The sequence below is a fragment of the Talpa occidentalis genome, unplaced genomic scaffold (genome assembly GCF_014898055.3).
Source record: "Talpa occidentalis isolate TD23 unplaced genomic scaffold, MPIMG_talOcc4v2.1, whole genome shotgun sequence".
In the NCBI taxonomy this organism is placed as follows: domain Eukaryota; kingdom Metazoa; phylum Chordata; class Mammalia; order Eulipotyphla; family Talpidae; genus Talpa; species Talpa occidentalis.
Genome location: NW_026555331.1, coordinates 14,051,907 through 14,069,644, shown reverse-complemented (window position 1 = coordinate 14,069,644; position 17,738 = coordinate 14,051,907). Strand labels below are relative to the sequence as shown.

General features: G+C 37.2%; 1 long non-coding RNA gene across 1 annotated transcript; it reads right to left on the bottom strand.

Annotated features, from left to right (window-relative positions):
* Positions 1 to 5,853: 5,853 nt before the first annotated feature.
* Positions 5,854 to 16,683, bottom strand: LOC129145265 (uncharacterized). The gene is made up of 6 exons (XR_008550566.1): positions 16,498 to 16,683; positions 14,714 to 14,863; positions 12,635 to 12,739; positions 11,729 to 11,852; positions 10,457 to 10,526; positions 5,854 to 8,815 (listed from the first exon to the last, which is right to left on the bottom strand). It is a non-coding gene; the product is annotated as an uncharacterized LOC129145265 (long non-coding RNA).
* Positions 16,684 to 17,738: the final 1,055 nt, after the last annotated feature.

Genomic DNA, 17,738 nt, shown 5'->3' with positions numbered 1-17,738 from the left:
CTCAAGCCCCACAGGCCTCAGCACCTGGCCGCTGAGCTGGGACTCTCAAGCCCAGGCTGTGCCCGAGTCCTCCTGTCAACACTCCGGTCACTAGACAAAGATTCTTTAAACACCAGCAATAAAAACACTTGAGATAAATTTGAAAGTTGGATTGTGCAACTGTGCCCTTTGGTATTCTGGATTTACAAGAGTGTCGTTCAAGGACAGCAGCGCGGCCCACAGAAAATTTCCTACTTGACAAGCCTGCCTGGGATTCCGTAGATACCTGCTGGGCAGCTGAAGACTCTTCATTGTATCGTTTTTTTCTCACAAAACATCTTAAAGCAGATTTGACATTCAAAGATGCTTTGTCCTTTTTCTCACACACTGAGAAGAAAAATCCTACACTTGATTTGGACCTAAGAATGAGCCTCTTACAATTATTCGGTGTCAGTGTTGTATCGAAGATGAGTGTATTTTAAGTGCAAAAGGATATTGACAAATTTCTCTCTCCCAAAACAGCTGTAATAATTTACCTTCCAACCAAGTGTATGAACCATGCTGCCCTAGACTTCTCGACAGCTGGATAGTATCATTTTTATTTCTGCCAGTGTGTTGGGTGGGAAATGCTGCCGCAGCATAGTTTCAGGTAGAATTATTAATAGGCTTTATTTTTTGTTGGCCATTATTATTTTTTCTATGAAATGTCTATTCATCCATTTTGCCCATTTGTCTAGGCTGGCTTGTCTTTTGGGGGGTAGTCATGGTGCACACAGAGATGTGCCCCTCAGATCCAAGGAGAGTGGCTCAAGGGAATTCAAGAGCAGACTCACTGCCCAGCTGCAGAGGGTGGCTCTCGGGCATGTCCAGTTGTTATTTCCGTCAAGGTAGGCCTCAGCTTTCCAGGTGGGATCCTGGCTTCTTGTGGCAGCCCCCGCCAATGACTGAGCAAGAATGTTCAATAGAGCACAAAGTGGTCACTCCAGCCAAGCCAACACGCCACGTGCATGCAAGCGGCCAACCTGCCTCGTCTCCATCCGCTCCACCCACGGCCGCACTGGCTTCCTTGCTTGCCTCCTAATGTCCCATCCCGGTAGGATGGGGCTACTCCAATAAGGACGATGCTAGCAGCTCACCGGCCCCCATTGTCAGCTGACAGGCCCCACTATACATCCTGCACCCCCAGTTTCCTTCACAGGCGTTAATCTGCAGTAAACCTCATGCACTTACCTCCACTTCAGTATCAGCTCCATGAGGTCCTTAGAAGTCAGCTACTGTTCTGGACAATTCTGTCATTTTCTCTTGGAATTTACCTCACTTCAACCCCAGAGAACAAGAGGACAGTAAGATAACACTATGAATAATAAATGCCCACTAATATAATTTAGATGAAATAGTCACAAACTATTCAAAGTTGCTCAAGAACAGCTAGTCTGAAAGCATAGCCCAGAGCCTTCTAAAAAAAGAAAACTTTAGGCCCAGATGACTTTACTAGCAACTCCACAAACATTTAAGGAAGACACAATTCCTATACTTGATAATCTCTTCTAGAAAATAGGACAGGAACATTTCCTAATTCATCTTATAAAGCAAAACTCGCCGTAATGCCAAAACCAGACTAAGTTATAAAAAGAAAACTATAGATCAATATCCCCGACATAAAAAGTCTCAATACTAGCAAATCAAACCTAACAATATTTAAAAAGGATAATCAAGACCGAGTGGAATTCATACCAGGGATGCAAGGTTGATTGAAGATTAATGAATTATTCAGTGTAATTCACCGTATCAAAATAACAAACTCACTCACTGGGTATAGTGAATGCATTTGACAAAAACCTAACATTCTTTCATGATAAAAAATAATTCAGCGAAGTAGAAATAGGAGGGAACTTCTTTAATTTAAACATCATTAAATAATCTACAGCTAATATACTTGATAGTAGAAATAAATGCTTTCTCCCTAAGGGGGTAAGATATGCCACTCTCACAACTCCTATTCAATAAGCACTGCTAGTCTTAGTGAAAAGGACAAGAAAAAGAAACTATGCATATTGGAAAGTGTTTGTCTTTAATCACAGACAATAGGAAAATCTATTTAGAAAGTCTCAAAGACGCTACAAAAAATTCACTAATAAGTGAGTTTAGCAAACCCAAGTAGAAAATGAACAATTTCAATTTGAGATTTAAATTTTCCAATAGCACACAAAAGTACTTAAATAGAAATCTAACAAAATGTATAAAGACTATGTATGCTGAACCCTACAAAACAGTGATAAAAAAAATCAAAGAAATTATTAAAAAATGGAGATTTTTTAGGATGTCAATTCGCAGTTTATCTATGGAGTATTTTGATTAAAACCATTAAAGTTTGTATATAAAAGTCAACAAGCTGATTATAAATTTTATATGGAAAGGCATATAAATTGGAGGACTCACTCTATCAATTTTGGTGTGGTATTGAAAACAGTCAGATTGATCAATGAATAGTGCAGAAAGCCCAGAAACCTATGCAAATGACATGTCATTTTTAAAAAAGCTTTGTTATTTACATCTGATAAAATTCACTGGTTTTTAAATGTACAATGTGGTGAGTTTTTGTAAAATTAACTGTTACCACAATCCAATTTAGAATATTTCTATCACTCAAAAGAGAGAATTCATGCCCATTTGCAAACACTCCCTATTTCCACCCCCAGGCACCCACCATTGTACTTTGTCTCTATAGAGTCATCAACTGATGTCTGATAATGGTGTAATGGTACATCAATGAAGAATGTTTTTTTTTTTTTTTCACGAAATGGTTCTGTATCAACTGGATTTCACATGCAAAAATAAATCTTGACATGTATCTTATACCAAACATGAAACTATAACACTTTCGGGAGAAAACAGAAAAAAATCTTCATGACCTTGGTTTTAGAGATGAGATTTTAGAAAACACACAATCCATTAAAGAAAAGAAAAAAGACTAATAAAATAGCTTCTATGATAAACTTCTTAAATACTAAGAATGAAAAGATAAACGAGAGGGAGAAAAAATTTGCAAAACCTACCTGACAGAGATCTTGCATTCAGAATACCAAACTCTTAAAACTCAACAATAAAACTCAATACTTTAAATATGGACAACAGATTTGAACAGAAATTTCACCAAAGAAGATACATGGGTGGAAAATAGAAGCCTATGAAAAGGTGCTGAACATCACTTTTTATTCGGGAAATGAGTATTTCCACCACAGTGAGATATGCCTGCAGCAGGGGATGCTTATCCATTGTTAGGGCGAATATGCAAAATGGCACAGTGACTATGGAACAGTTTGGTGATTCCTTATAAATATACACTTAACAGGGGCCTTCCTGGTGGCGTAGGGCTTGTCTGGGCGCTATCATGCTATCACCACTGCAGGGCCTGAATCTATCCCCGGCTAGGGAGCTGACCCACATATGGTGCAGCAGACCTCTCCTGGCTCACCTGCTGCCTCCTTCAGCAGTGTATTTCAGTAGATTCACCTGTTCTGCTCCCCACTCTGTCTCTGGTGAATCCTCTCATCCCCGACCTCTGGCCTACACCACAGTTCTTCTATGCGTAAATAATCTTTTAAAAATATATATACATTTAACAAATGACTCGGCAACTTCCACTCATATTTTACCCAAGCAAAATGAATTCCTCATATTCATAAATGATAAACCTTGATACATCCATACAACAAAATACTACTTAGCAATAGAAATGAGCTATTGATTCATGCAACATGACTGAATTTAAAATGCATTTGGGGGCCTCCCCGGTGGCGCAGCGGTTGAGCGCTGGGTTGCAAAGCTGCCCGCAGCCTCTGCGGCGCCAGTTCAATCCCTGGCTGCTCCCCGGCCATCGGAGGAGGGTCCCACATGGCGCGCAGACCTCTCCTGCCGCCCGCTGCTCCCCTCAGCAGTGTACTTTGGTCCTTCTGCCTGCTCTGCTCTCCGCTCTGGCTCTGGTGAATTCTCTCACCCTCCCTAGCTTCTGACTGTACCCAGTGCATGTATAAATACAAACAAACAAACAAACATACAAACAAACAAATAAATAAGACATGCCTCTATTAAAAAAAAAATGCATTTGGGTATGAAAAAGATCTTGGATTCAAAAGGCTACAGATCATACAATTCTACCACTTTAATGACATTCTGGAAAAACTCAAATTATAGGGATGGAAACAAGTAAGTTGTTGCCAGGGTGCGGTGGGAGTACCCCAAGTACAAGCTGAATCTGGACGGACTGCTGTGCATGGTACCGAGATGGTGACCACGACTACATTGTCAAAGCTCACAGAGTGAATTTTACTGTATGAAGAAATCAATTGAGGTGTTGAGACCCCAGACAGAATACAGAACATGACAAATCAATCTGTTTTACAAATGTATGACATAACCTCAATGAAAGGAGTGGGGAAAAGAAGCTGGATGAGGCTACTTAGGGAAATGGTGTTTTGAGAAGATACTATAAGGTTAAAGACAAAAACAAAACAAAACTAAGAAGAACAAAACCTATGCTAGCTGGTCATTTTGTTTTTCACAGGAGTACAACTTAACTCTTCCAAAACCACTTCTTAAGCATACAGAGTTAAATAAATAAAGAGAAGATAATAGGAACCAGGCTTCTCATTCTAAGATCAAGAAGTTATAAATAAGTCAAAACTAGAATATGTTTCAGAGGTTTCTACTTGGTTTCTATGTACTGTTCTCCAAAAAGAAACTTGGGGCTCCATGATGAAATAGCTATTTCTGGGGCTAGTGTCCAGATGAAGTTTGTAAGCAGTCTTTAAAAAACAAACAAACAAAAAAAGGACTCAGACAAGTCAAAAGAGCTTCCAACAGCCAAACTTTAAACAATCTGCACAAAATAAAATTATTGAATTTTAACCCAAAGTATAAAATAGCCATGATCCCAAACAAATATGAATGATCAGACAGACAGAAGGATATATTTTTTTAACGATTTATTTACACAAGAACTGGGATATAGGCCAGAGGCGTAGGAGGGTGAGAGAATTCACCAGAGACAGAGCGGGGAGCAGAACAGGCAGAACGACCTAAAACACGGCTGAGGGGAGCCGCGGGCGAGACAGGAGAGGTCTGCCACACCATGTGGGCTTCTCCCTGGCCAGCCAGGAATTAAACCCATGCTGCGGAGGCTGTGGACAGCGTTAGAGCACTGCACTCAACCCGCTGTGCCACTGGGGAGACCCAGAAGGATAGTCTTTTCCAAAAAAAAAATGTGGGTTTGACTTAATGATTCACTTCCAGAGTGAAAGTAGAAAAAATAGTAACTTCACAGTGGAAAAACCTAGCAGACACCACCTTCACCATAGAAGGAACATCACCAGTGATGCCTCGTGGTATCAGGCATTCCACCATGAGATAGTGAAGGGCACACACACCTCTGTGCTATTCCTCCTGATAAATCCTAGCCTCAATTCTCATCTTGAGGAAACAGACAAATCCATCCCACAAAACTATAATCGGCACTCTTCATAGTGTCAAAGTCGTGAAAGATAAGAAGCCGTCACAAGTGGGAGGAGAATAAGGAAGCATCAATGATTAAATAAATACAACGTGGGAACCTGGACTAGGTTCTGGACCAGAAAAAGAACATTAGTTGAAAAAGAATGAAAACCAAAAAAGTCTGAGTTTAGTAACCAGCAGTGCACCAACATTAACAAGTGACTTCTGACAGATGTACCGTGGCTTACATAAGGTGTTAACATGAGAAGCTAGGGGGAGGGTACAGGAAATATCTCTGGACCATCTTCACAACTTTTCTGTAAATCTGAAATTATGATGAAACAAAAAAGCTATGGAAAAAAAAGTATTGGTAAGCCACAGCACTGAAACCATGGCTGCATTTAAATTAAGAAAGGGACTTACACATTATACACATTTTAGCAGTAACTTGATCAATACCAGTTTATTTGTAAACATATTATATGTGTCAATAATCAAATTGACAACAGTTATACATTTCATTGTATAATATGAACATTATACCAGAAACCACTGCACTGGTTACAGTTTTGGTACTTTAAAATCTTTAAATACAAACTGTCTTTGAAACACTGAACATAAAAGAGAACCATGAATGGCAGAGAAAACTGAAAACATCGACTTGAAAAAGCCCTGTTACCCCAAAAAAAGAAATACAAAACATCTGACTACATATTTTAAAAGAACAAAATCAAGGAAATCAGATGATCGTATTTTTAATGACACGAAGTTGCATTTCTTTAGACCCACTTGAGAAGTTAAGTCGTATTGTATTAAATTCTATGTGCTTTTTGTATTTTTTCTCTTGGCTTCCAAAGAATGTTTGCCATGGTTTAAACTACATTAAGGGGAGAAGGGGGAATGAGAAGTGGCCCAAAGCCAAATGAAAATACCTTAAAATATCCAAAAATAAACTGGATAAAATCTTTCATAAATCTTCTTTGGCAGATAATAAAGTCTACATTTTAAATTTACCTTTTGATGAACTGGGTCAACACCTGTAAGATTTAAGAGCAAGCTCTTTACATGGATTAGTGTATGAAGGAAACAAAAGCCAAATTCATAAAGCACAAGCACAGCAGGAGCTTGCAGTTCACTAACAGCTCTAAGAAAGCAGATTCCCCCTCAAAAGTATGAGAGCAGCTAGGAATCAGAATCTTTCCTCATTCACAGGAGAAATCAGAGTTGACTGTATGTTTTTTCAGCCCTTTTTTTTTAATTCATGATCATTTTTAGCTTCTATTTCTTTCTCCATTATCTCTCAAAGGAATAGCAGCAAATCACTCTCATATTTTAAGTTTCAAATTCACCAACCACTGGGTTCACTGCCAACAACTACAAATATTTGATTCTTTATTAGTGTACATGTCATTACAGTAGGCTTCGACTGTTAATACAGGAATAAATAACTACAGTCAATTCAAAGAAAGCAAAAGAAGGTTGAGATTAAAGAGCCCTGATCAAATGAAAGAGTTACAACTTTTGGTTGAAAAACTGTAGAAGTTACATACATACCTAACAGCACTAGGAATGTACAATATCAATCATTGGAAAAATAAAAGAGTGATTCACAGTTGTAAGAAATTATTTTAATATTAGTATGTATTTTTCCTTTTATAGACACACATTTATAACATACACTTGGTTTCTACCTCATCTAAGACAGAGTAGGAAACTAAACGTTACTGCATTTATCCGACATACAGCACTGACTGTGCCACAGATAACCTGTTCCAAAATATTCGATTCTTTAAGTAGGCCATGGTATTGAATGCATGGTTAACAGTTTTCAGAAAGGCATATATTTCCAGGTGTTAAATACACAAATATCAGTTCTACAAGTAACAAAATTACCAGCAAATGCTTAGGTTAAACACTCCCAAATTTTCTAATGCTTTACAAAGTATTTTAGATATAAGTTGTATAACCAGTTAGTTTGGTTACAGTTTTAAACTAGCAAACCATTAGCCTATGAGAAGAACTAAACTAAACTATAACACTGCACAAACTGCCCAAGGAAGATAACCTGAAAAATCTAAAAAGTGATTCCAATTAATCTAATTATCATTTGAGATACTAAAAGAATCAATGACTCATGAAATATTTTGAAATTATTCATTTTCTTTATCATTTTCTCTGAAACTCTTAATAAACTTAAGATTGAGACTAAGAATATGTCTTCTAAGTAGGCTTATCACTAAAATGTTTTGATCAGAAGACACAGTCTTAATGCCGCTAACATCTAATTCTAACCTAAAATCACAATCCTTGGTTTGAAGACATCAAACTCAATTTCTAACAATTCATCAGTAAAGCTATGAAACAAAAAACAAATCAGGATGAAACGTGCAGCAGCCACAGCTATGAGAATGGAAAATAAATTCTATTTTTCCATAAAGACTCTGAAAATATAAAGCCCAAAGTGAGTGACAACAGAAGTCCACATATAAAGTGTTTAAAAATATAATGTTTTCCAAAGATTCTCATGAGATGTTGATGTATATAGTCATATTCCAAGTTAAGACCTTATAAATCAAGGTTAAGATATACATAACTATGCTGATTTACATACCTTCCACAATGTTCAACTGATATACATAATTTACAGACATCCACAGGAATTCTTAATGCCCTATCATATCCTCTCACAACACTGGATGTTTATTGTTCTATAGTTGTGCTACTTTTAGTACCAGGAAGCCACTCAGAGGAAGAGTTCCACCTCTTCCCATGATCCCCTAAGGAATAGGTAACAAAATATAAAATTAAACAAGATTCATGTTTGATAAACTAACATATAAAATTACCACTGCAATATTCATAGTGACTGCTTATAAACATAACAGTCATCATAAAGCCTATAAAGTATATCCTCAGTTTTATAAAAGAAATGCAGATTGTCTCAAGGTAAAAAAATACAGTGCAGGCTGCTAAAAAGCTCTTTGTTGCATTAGGAAGTGCAATGAGGAAAACTTCAGAAAGCATAAGCATGTTCCCCAACCCTTCATCATCAGTGAAGCAGGAATTGCACTGCAGCAGCAGGTGCTTTTTAGTGGCTGGCACTATAAAGCGAAGGTTAAAATGAAAAAGGCCGGAAGTGTGAGCAACACATGGCGTAACCAAATTATTGCAAATGGAGATTGGCAATAAGAAGTGAGGAAGGTGAGCGTCCACTCCATTCTGATAAAATGCCATCTTTAAATATTAAGTTCTTTGCAGGAAGGGGGACCCCCATATCAGCAGAGGACTGCGATAGCAAACTCGAAAAGCTGGCCTCTGTGTGAATATCCAGTGTCGAAGCACCTTCCTGAAAGATCAAGAAACGAGAGTAATAATTTACTTTCAACATATTCCCAAACCATTTGCTACAGCTAATGAGAAATATAGACCTTGATTACCCGAGAAATGTTTATGGAATGCAGAAATGTTTGTGGAATGTTTACTACATGTGACACGAAGATCTACTCAACAAACCCAAACTGACAATGACAGGTAATATAACATCTGCAGAAATGACTAATACAAGTAAATCTCTGACAAGTGCTTAGAAATAAATAGAAATAGGCTATGAGACAATGGGATAAGAAGATGTTAACTCTACAAAAGCGAAAGGTAAATCGGAGATATTCTGCAGGGGAGTAGGAGGGAGAGGGAGCAGAACAGGGGAGGAAGAACACAAGAGACTACGGCGATGGTGCACAGGTGGCGTGGTGGTGGGAGTTCTATAGGGACTACACCTGAGAGGAACCACAGTGTGAAAAAAAATACATCTGTAAATGAACTTAAAAAAAAAAATGAAAAGAAAAAAAAAATGTTAGCTCCTATATAATCTCCAAAAATCCTGACATAACACTAACATGAAAAACATACCATCCACCCCCGGGACCTGATTCCTGTACACAGCACAGACTTCTCCCCCAAACTCTAGCTCAAACATCCACCCAACTGACTGACCGCTCTCGATGTGTCGCCACACACGTCAAGGCACCCCAGCCTTCCCATTCCACCCTGCCTCAACACTGCCTCCTCGCATTTCATTCACCTCCAACATGTATCCCAAACTAGTTTACTTTATTCATTCACCACAGCTACCACTGTGGCCTAGGCAGTCGTCTCAAAGTGGGGAACTCACTGCAAAGTAGGGTATGATGTGAAAATTTTAGAAATCTCCTACTTACCACACTCTTACAAAAATTCTATTTCTGTGTATGTTTTACTATATATATAAATTATTGGTATAATAACATATATAAGTAATAAACTGTTTTTACGGATACATGCCAAACAAAATATATATATTTTTTGATAAAAAACAAAAAGGGTGCTCAGCTATCAACATCTCTCTCACTTGGGCTATTACAAGTCTCAGAAACGATCTTATATCTATAGTCTATAGACAGTAACTAATCTTATAGGAACAGTCCATCAGAAACATCACTGTCCTATTTTCAAATCTTCAATAGGTTCTCTTTGTACGCAGCATTAAATACAAATCCCCAATTACTGATTTCAACATGTTGGTCAGATACTCTGAATGAAAATTCTACTCTAAAAGTTCATATACAAAAATCTTAAGTATTGTTTCCTTGTGGGGACGACAAGAGGTCTAGTGCACTGGTTTTTACAACAAACAACCTGATTTCAACAATGGAGAATCACTGCAATTTGTGCAAGGAGACTGCACCCAAGAACCAGCACTGCAGGGGGTGTGGCCCGTGGCATAAGTCCAACACACGTCTGTGAATGAAGCACTGGCACAGAACAGAGTCAAGCTGTACAACCCGGAGACCAACCCAAGGAAATCATGTATAAATCAGTCAACTTCCTCATTCATAAACTAATGTTTATTTCATGTCTTGCTGTTGTGGAGACTCAAAATCAAACATGAAATGCTTTGCATGTATAAAGTTCTATATAATTACCATTTACATTTCTTAGTTTTTGTTACCTGGAATGAGTGAACGAAGTTAAGGACTTGTAGAGAGAGTTTTCTACTGGAATGTAGGAGATCTTGAAGGCTGGGGAAAAAGGGTAGGGGTGGGGGAAGTTAAAAACAAACAGAATGGCATGTACTCATATCTAACAAGAGTTTAATTTTAGAAATTTAAACACATTGCTTGTACATACATCCTGATTAAGAACATAAAAATTTAAAAAAAAAATCAATGTTTCTTGTTAATGAAATTTCTGCCCTTTTTACTAGGGAATAAAAATAATACATAAAAAACACTATTTTAAACTAAAACATTATGTCCAACCAAAATTAAAAAGTTACTGTTAAAAAAACTTAAACTATTAATAAACATAAATGCTAGCTGAAAGAAAATTTCTTAGTAAGAACTTTGAGGAATGACAATAATTTAAACTTGAAATATCCAACTAAATTTTAAAAGACAGCCTGATGAAACACCTGACAGATTTAACATACATCAATCCCCCAAAATGAAGTATTTTTCAAATATGTGAACTGGTAACAATTATAGTAGCTACGTTCAAAGCTGCACAGTATCCACTTTTTAATCATGACATTATTTTATTTTCATTACTTGTCAATTGAATACCTTTGATTTTCTCATATAAGCTACATTAAGCCAATTAAATGAATTATTTGTCATTCAACTTTGCTTTCGTAAAGAAGTCAAGGAGATCTGGATATCACCTCTCCATGCCACAGACCATGACAACCAGGGTCTATGACATTTTCTCCTGCTCACCCAGAGTCTCAGATCTATTACAGCACCACTCAGAGCAGATGCTCCCAAAGAACCAGAGATGACTTAGGAGGATAAAGGCTGCACCACATCTCTGATAATACATACTCATTTTAGAAAATGAAGAAAAATTTAGAAACTCAGCCATAATCCCATCAGAAGAGACAATCACTGTTAACATAACTCAAGTGTGTGTATTTAAAGTGTACCATAAAAATTTTCTATAGACATTTACATAGTTTTAAAAATTAGCTTATACTTGTATGTAAGCATGCCCATTTCACCACATGCTGACCAAATTAATTATAATTAAGCAAAACAGTTGCCCAAAATGTTTTCATGAGCCCAAATTCTGGGCTACTAACGTTTAATTTTGAAAAATATAGTAATCAATCCACAAATATACACAAGAAAATTATTAAGATCATATGTGGAATGAAAAGACACAGCAACTATTACTGAGAGTTATAAAGTCTAGCAGATGAAAAGACAATGATATAAACCCTCACCTCTCTTTCCTGCAAAGGCCATGTGTAGCAATTTTTCTACAAACTTTCCGGTTTAATTCAGAACTAAACAATGGAATTCCAAAGCAGAGCTCAAGAGGAACCCAATCTGCTTCTGCTGTGGCCACTACAAGAGGACATATAAACTTATTAATCACACATAAATATGACACCTCTATGAATGACCAGGGTTTCTTCACTGAGGTCTGCAGATCCTCACTAACCCTCCCACCCCCAGGACATTCACCAATAGGCTGAAGAGAGGAGGGGACTCAGGGGGTCAGTGAATCTCTGAACTGGCTTTTTTTTTTTTATTATGTACATGTTTCTGGGGAGAAGGATGTAGCTATCATCAGATGCTCAAAAGGTCTTTTACCCAAAAAAGGGTATAAGACATCTACAAGATGAGGGAATGAATCAAAGTATTTAATACAGGAAAAACGAAACTGAAGTCATTCTCAGGTCATATTTCTGTAATACTTTAATGATTATTCTAAATAAATGTTTCTTAGAAGACAGTTATTAAAAGGTCCACTACAGATAAAAGCAGGCAAATGAAGTCCAAATAATTTAACAAAAGGGGTAAACCTTAGGAATTAGTTCAAGATTACAAATAATTTTTTTTTAAAGATTTGTTTTATACAAGCACTGGGTACAGTCCAGAAGTGCGGGAGGGTGAGAGAATTCACCAGAGCCAGAGCAGGGAGCAGAACTGGCAGACAGACTGAAGACACTGCTGACTGGAGCGGCAGGCAAGGCAGGAGAGGTCTGCTGCGCCATGTGGGGTTCTCCCTGGCCAGCGGGGAATCAAAAAGGTGCTGCAGAGGCTGCAGACAGCTTCGCAGCATGGCGCTCAACCGCTATGCCACCGGGGAGGCCCAAGATTACAAATAACTTTTAAAGTCTTACCAGAGTTTTGCTTTGTTGATGAATCTAGAGCTGCTTCCTCAATGACCATTTCAAATGATTCTGTACTCCCATTCACATCTGAGCCGGAAGCCAAATCAGGGTCTCCTTACAATTAAAGGATACATGCAACATTAGGATCCTAGTGGCTGGTGTAATCTGTCAATAAATCTGTCCTTAAAGAAAAGAAGACATCAGGCAACTCCAGGAATGATAAAGGAAAACAACAGTCCTTAGCCTAAAGCAGTAGCTGCTAACTGGAGGGCAGCTGTGTCCCATAGAAGACATTTGGCAACATCTAAAGACATGTTTGGTTGTCTTGAGAGGGGGAGAGGATGTGGTGACTGCTATCTCGTGATACTAAATATCCTACAGTTCACAAGACAGTCTCCACAATAAAGAATTACCTAGCTCAAAGTGCAAAGAGTGCAGAGATTGTGAAACCTTGGGCTAAAGAAATAAGAAATGAAAGGGCAAAGAACACGAGTTCGAAACATTCGCTGAGACCACTACTAAAGTCATTTCTTTTCCTGTGGAAATATACACTCTATTGTCATTTCTCTTCAAAATTCTTTGACTCCGTATCTTTTACCACATAAGATCCTCAAAGATCATCTAGACCTTAACCTACTTCTCTATTCTTATCTCCTCCTGACAAACAAAAATCTTTTCTTTTGGCCCAGAGGAGTTACTTTATTGCCCAATTCTCTGTACCTGAAAGGCTCTGATCCTCGAAAAAAAGCAAAAACAAAAAAACCCCCAATAATCATCTTTTGCCCAGCTAACTTCTCATTTTTCCAAACCCAGTTCAAATTTTAACTTTTCTAGGAGGCTTTCTCTGACAGTTTAACTGGGCCAAGATGTGCCTCCTCTGTCCTGCTTTAGCATTTTTTAAGCCTCCTGGTATGGGTCTTAAACTTGCTATCTCCCTTGCTAGGATTTTATTCTTTGAAATAAAATCAGGTCTTACTAATATAAATACCTCTAGCACCTAAGCATGTATTCCATAAATGTTTGTACTGTGACTAAAATAAAACATGACAGCTGTAGTAGATATGCTTTGAAATGACCACCTAACCCCTGGCCCTCTTGTCTGGAAAATGCCCCTGCAGTATTTGGCAGTCAACTGTTAAGCATGACCAAATTCCTCTGGCCAAAGGCAAATGGACCAGGAGAGGATACCCAATGCACAGGGAGCCAGCGCAGCCCACCAGGTGTGAGCAATCAATCACATCATCTCAGCATTTCAAACTAAAAGCTTCGGAATTAGTCTATCAGTGACACATCTTGAGTTGAAAGGTTTCCTACAGTCATGGGCTAGGCTGGTATCATGGCAACCAAAACCACAAACAAACTAAAGTATGCCGGAGCAGAAGCGATTAGTAAGCATGAGGTGACTGAAAATAAATTTTTTAATTGAAAAGAAAAATTATTTAAGGAAAACTGACTTTTGTCAATATGCAGACAGGTTGAAGAAAGAAAAGAGGCGGCGGCTTCAAATAGAAGACTCAGACTAGGTGGCAGTTATGGAAAATTTAAAGAGGAGAGACGAATAAACAGATGAGATATTCTAAAGACTACTTTATGTGAGCTGGAAACTGGATAGAATAAGAAAAGCGAAGGATGAGACAAAAACACAATTCTGGGTGTGGCTAATTGAGCAAGTAGTGCCTTTGACAGAAAGAAATGGTAAAAGGAAAATACTTATTAATTCTATTTGGAAACAATTTTGCAGAGACTTAAGTTTTGAAACCATCACCCCATAAAATAACTTAACTTAAAGCCTATAAACTTAACTCAAAGCCTATAAGCACAAAAATGTCAGCAAAGAGCTGAAATCCTTGTAATAACTTCTCTGTGTTCCAACCCTGCGTCACCACCTCCTTAGTTACATCCTTAGTATTTTCTCAATGAACCACCGGTATTTGTGCAAACGATGTCAAAGAATTTTCTCATTCTTAAAACATTAAGTACTAAATGAGTCAACATCCCCCACAAAGTTCTCCCTGCTTTTTAAATATTAAGATTGTGTGAAGCTCAATACCAATTATCTTAATTCAAAGAATGCAATTCTTGGCCAACCTCTCTCATCAGAAGCATCACTGAGTTTTCGGTGTGCAAGCTGGCTAGAAGCATTCAACATGGTGACATAGCCACAAAAATGCTGTAAGTCCACTTTGCTCCTTAGCACTTGCAATGCTTTATGAACACCCATGTTGACTCGAGTAAACTCTAAGAACAAAGAGTAAACATCATGTTGTAAGTAAATAGTTGTATAACATGATACAGCAAAAAACTTAAGTATACTTTAACAATCCTTAGAATTACTTTTATACGTTAATCTATTAAAAGACTATTCAATGAAGAAATATCTGTGAATGCAAAACATATTTATAGCCGCCAGGAGACATTTCTGGTATTGGAACAAATTATCCACTAAGTAAGCAAACAGGACCAGTCGGCAGCAACTTCTCTTGGCTTCTCTCTGTGGTTCTATTCTGCCCCAAATGCTTATTTGGTGGGGTTCAACCTGGAAGTGTATTAAATAAAATTTATGAAACCTGAAATTATTCTTATTGAACTAAAGCTAATAGTACACTTGAAATCAAAGTCTAGTTATTTAAATATTTGGTCAAGTTCATATCTTTCCGAAAACTAGGAAGATTCCTCGTTTTTATAATTCACACAATAATCGCCCAAAGCAAGAGTGTTCTTAATCCGTTCTTGAGATTTTATTTAAAATCCTCTATCTTTAGATGATCAAATTTCTCCCCCCCCCCCCATAGAATGCATAAAGTATAAGGAATAAGTAGCAAAGTTGAGTTGGAGAGAAAAGCTTATTTCTAAATACGGGGATATTTTCTGGAAGAGAAAACTCTTCTCCAAATTTTGTACACAATTATTTGCAACAGCCAAAGAGAGCACCTTCATTTCAAATGTAAAGCTTCTGCAGTCTGGTGACTTGAAGATATTTATTAAAATCTTCTTCTTAAATTACCTGAGCCATTTACTGCTCTTTAAAAAATCCAAACATCGATTACAGGGAAACTGATTACAAAATAGCAGTTCTGCATGGAGCAGGAAACACAAGCATTACATAAAATATGTGTAAGTTTTAATCAGATAGCATTTTTCTTTTGAGTATATGCAATTAATGCTCAAAAGAGAAAAGCTGCCTTCTATATTAAACAAAAGGATGGATCTGCTTTTATAGAAATTCGCTGAGCATCTGCCATCAAGTGTACTGTAGCTAGAGACAATATTAAACAGGGCTTTCTCCTTGACTCTTAACTGAATTAGCTTAAATATGGCAATCCACTCAAATCCTCTCTAATAGCAAAAATATGTTAACAGAAAAACAAATGCTGAAACATGGAATGCCTGCAAGTGTTCACTGAATTGTACAGTAGTATAAAAACAAATTCAATAGCATCCATTTCTCGATTATCTAAAAATGCCCCCAAGAAAGAATAGTATGTACCCCTAAAGGGAAAAAATTTACTTCACTATGATTTGTCTTCTCCCCCACCCTCCAAATAAAATAAACAATGAAAGGAAACAAAAAGGCTAAAATATAAAGAAAGCCCAATCTTCCATCTAGACAGAGATGGCTACTTAATTTCCATCATCTCCAAGACAGACAATATTCCATCAGAGGACCTAAAATAAGTCTACTCTGTTAATTCTTTGTTGGAAAAGGCACACTACAGAAAACTACCTTTTGCCAGTTTCTTTAAAAGCAGGATGGAAAGACCTTTGAAGTCAATAACTTTTAAGAATTCACTTCCTGCTAATGTTTTCCACCAAACTGTTTACAAAGATTAATGATAAAGACGTCACACGGACATGAGTCAAAATTGAGGTACCTCCTTGTAGTTCTATTTCATCAAATGGAAATGGTATGTGGACGGTTTCTCCTATCCCATGCAAACCATGTCCCTAAATAGGAAGAAACGCAAGCTGAAAGGTTAGGAGAAACTTACATTCCCAATAATACTCAAATAACACTGTGCCCTTTGGTGGTACAAAAACTATAGAAACAATAGTTTCTCATTTTCTCCAGCAAGTAAAGACAATCTTCACTGCATATTAATTTCTAAGCAATGTGTCTCAGCATAAAAAACTCCAGAAGGGTATAGCAGAAACTACTAAATGTGGTTATTTGATTTGGAGGGGAAGCAGGGAATCAGAATTGGGTTGACAGTGTGAGACAAGCAGGGATCCTTTCCTCTTAGACATCTTTGGTAGTCTTTAGTAGTGTTTTATTTGGAATTGTGTGAATGTATTAGAAGTCAAAAAAATTTTTTTTAACTTAATGAGTCTAACCACCCCATTCCCATGTTAACAAATAACTTTGTGTCATATTTAGTTAACTTTTAATTAATATTCACATTGCTAGTTTTAAATTTTTTTAATTTCTAAGTTTGTTTTGGTTTTAAATGGTTTAAGAACAACAAACATGAATTCAATTCCATGTTCATGAATATTTAATACCATTACAAGGGAAAATTTAAGTTTTTCTGGAAATCTATACATTCTTCTAAGAGGCTCAGACACTATTCAAATTCAAGATACCCTAACAGAAAAGAAAAAAACTTATTTCAGAGAAAAATTACATCCATTTAGTTGGGTGAGATAACAACTTGAACATATTGACAGTTCACTTCTTTTCCACTGATTTTTGATTTAAACCCTCAACAAGCTGGCTATTATAAAATTATGGTTTTAATCAAAATCTTAATTTTGTTACAAATTTTAGCAGATGATTTTTTTTCTGATAAAACTTAATAGTTTTTTTTTTTTTTTTAGCAAAAGTAAAACTCCTTAAAGAACACCTTAAAAATAGGCACTAAGATTGTTTTTCTATCCATGATTGTTTGCCATAATCAAAAACAATAAAAGAAAGTAAACCAACAGAAAGCCTAACCTGGCTTGATTCTTTGAACACCGCTTAGTGAATAGACTGTGACAAACCCCACTTTACAGAGAAGAATTCTGTTCAGCACCTTTTCTACTGGCTGCCATCAATCTGTAGGAGCCAAGTCAAAGTGGGTGACAGCAGGACAGTCAGGTACCCTCTGCACTCCAGGACCTGCCTACTTGTCGA